Raw genomic sequence first — 2,944 nt, 5'->3', positions numbered from 1 at the left:
TGTGTGTGTATGTGTGTATATATATATATATATATATATATATATATATATATGTGTGTATGTGTATATATATATATAAATATAAATTTATTACCTGATATTTCCCCCCTTCATTTTCATAAGAAGTGTACATTTCTCTGACTTTCATATTTCAGTCCTCCACTTCCCTGGACCTGGGACCGGGGAGTGAAGTCAAATGAACTAAACCCTCTTAAGAGGCATTTTCATTTTCTGTTGCTGAGAAGTTTGCAAAGGTGCAAAGTGTTGAAGCCAGGGCCATCTTTCAGTTTTCTCAAGACTTTCTTCCAGCCTTGCTTGCTTGCTGTCCAAAGCAAGTTTTAGTCTTTGACATATTTGCTCGTCTTATAAAGAAATAGTTCTTCAAAGCCCTACAGTGGAAATGTCAGTAAACAAGCTGAATAATTAAAAAAAAAAAGAAAAAAAAAGAAAAAAGAGGGATTTCTGACAAAAGACATTGTTTCTTGGTATGTGGTGAAAACAGGCTGGAACCAAGGCGTTTCTCAAAATAGACTGTCTGTTCGGGGCAGGGCCATGAATTAACTAGCGAGGCATTTGCCAGCCCTGGACCCCCCAAAGCAAACAACCTCTTGCATTCAGCGCTGTCACCAGACCCAGGAAGGGCCGTGCAGGATCACAAAACAAATCACGCCGCAGACGGCTTCCGGGCAGCCAGCTAACAAAAATATACTGTCGGAGGATGCCGTCCAGCGAGCGCTGCGTCCGTCTCAGCAGTGGGCCGCAGACCCGCGCTTCCGTCGCAGAGCATCTCCCACATCTGGTGGAGCTGTGACAATTGGTGTCAGACTGCTTTAGAAATCAGATACTCCGGGTACCAGGAAGTTGATTCGACTTCCACTTCCTTAGCAAAACACGCATTAATATTTAAGCTTCACTTTTATAAAGCCATGTTCTGTCTTAGACTCGAGCTAAAATTACGCGCTGGGAAAACTCACTTGGAGGGAACAGGAGCCTTCAGCTCTTTCTTACCATTTTGTAAAAAAAAAAAAGGGATCTAATTGAATCCTGCTGGGTTGTTGTTGTTGTTTGACAGTTTTATATAGGTATTAAAGTGAAATATTTTTTTAAAATACATTTACCCTCCCAAAAAGGGGGCAGAATCCATAAAAATAGTTCCTTATGATATAGGAAAGAAATATTTCTTCTGCTCTGCTTTGTATTTTTTTTGTAGCATCTTTCTTCAATTAGATGTCCAGATGACACAGATCTTCATGTTACTTTCATTGCTCTGAGCACATGCCTTGCCATTGAGGTTGGACCCCTCGTCTTTCCTTTTCTTTCACAAAATGTTCCCCCTTAAAAATCCCCAACAGAACCCCTGTTTTATTGTAACAGATTAATAGGGTGCTACAAACCCGGTAACACAAGCTTGAATGCAGTGTACATGGGATTCCAGTTCAAATCCAAGGGTCCTATTTTTCATACGTTAGATGTTTTTCATACATTAAAAGTTTTTTCTTTATCAAAGTCTTCCTTTGATAAAAAATGGATTTTTTTTTCTTTTTAAGTGTTGGTAAGAAGAAGGAAGTGAAAAGCCCTTATTTACGAGTTTTACTGAGTCTCAGTATGTTTAATTTATTTCTCAAATAAATCTTTTGCTTATGTGAATGTTTCTTAGACATTTCATAGTTATTACCTATGCAACGAAACGAGAAGTAAAGGTTTAAATGCAGGTACTGGACATGTCTGGGAAGTTTGCCTTGTGTGTCTGGGTTCAGTATTTAGAAAAGATAGGGTTTTTGTTAGTTTTTTTTTTTTTTTCTTAGTTTGTCCTGTCAAAAATTGATGCCTATTATATACCCTAGACTTGTATAAGCTTTCCAAGCACTTATGGTGCATAATAATTGCTCATTGAACAAGTTAGTCTCTAAGGTACCACCTTGCCCTACCTTCTGCCAGCTAAAATGCAGGATGCAGATGTCATGGAGACCCGTCTGATCCGATAGCAAATAGCTAGGCCTTAAAATGCACAAACTTCTCACGGACTGGTGGCGCAGGCATATTCCACAAGCGCCCTTGCTCCTGTCCTCAGACCTTTGTTTCTGGGAGCAGTTCATGAAAGCACACCGGCTCCTCTCCAATGCTGGGCTGGTCCTGGGAGCACAAGTGGTCCCTTATTTTAGAGGCCTTTGGGGGGAGATTTGCAGAGCGGTTTAGGGGAGCAAGTGCCAGCGGCTGTGACTAGGGCTTGTGCTCGCTCAGGCAATCTGGAAGCTCATCTTGTTGCAACACCTTGAGTTGCAGCGCGGTGGGATGGGGAAGTCAGAGCGGCCTGCTGGGGGAAGGTGCGATGTGCTTCATGCGGCGAGAGCAGCCACATGGCACTTCCAGGAGGCCCTAAATTAATAGGAGAGAAGAGGATTTTGTTGGTATTTAGGGCATTTAATTAATGCATGGTCAGGGAAGAAAAACAGATTTGGAAATTGGCATGTGGTCCTCTTTTTGTAGTACAAGCTAGATTATGGTTCCTGTCTAGCCCCTTGCTTTACTGCTCGCTCTCTCTCCTGCTTCCCTCCTCTTGAAATGCAAAAATTCGGTTCAAGATATCATGCGCACAGGTCTAGCCTTTCAGTGGCTCTTTTCTGTCTGCTTTAAATGAAGTAATGCCCCTTGCCTGTGAGTCTGCTGCACATGATGCCAAGGCAGAATTAGATCAGGCTTGAAGCAGGTGCCTTGGTGACAAAGCATCGCATAAGCCACTCACCCCCGGCTCCTGCCAGTGCCCCGTCACCGTGACCTGCAGAAGCCCCTGCTGTTCCCTTCCTGGGCATCTCCTGAATAAAGGATGCCAATCACTGTCAAATGGACAGCAGGTGCATTGCTCCTGCAGCCCACCGGCCACAGACTGAGAGCAGCAAGAAATAATATCTATGTTATGCAAGAAGCAAGGGGTTTTTTTGTGATA

At 42.8% G+C, this 2,944-nt stretch overlaps 1 protein-coding gene across 6 annotated transcripts in view; it reads left to right on the top strand.

Moving 5' to 3' along the window:
* EBF1 (early B-cell factor 1) overlaps positions 1 to 2,944 on the top strand; it is a 298,865-nt gene that overhangs the window by 66,543 nt on the left and 229,378 nt on the right. The window lies entirely within an intron of this gene.

Source organism: Crocodylus porosus, unplaced genomic scaffold (assembly GCF_001723895.1).
Source record: "Crocodylus porosus isolate Cpor-Errol unplaced genomic scaffold, CroPor_comp1, whole genome shotgun sequence".
NCBI lineage: Eukaryota > Metazoa > Chordata > Crocodylia > Crocodylidae > Crocodylus > Crocodylus porosus.
This window is presented reverse-complemented; position numbering and strand designations above follow the sequence as displayed.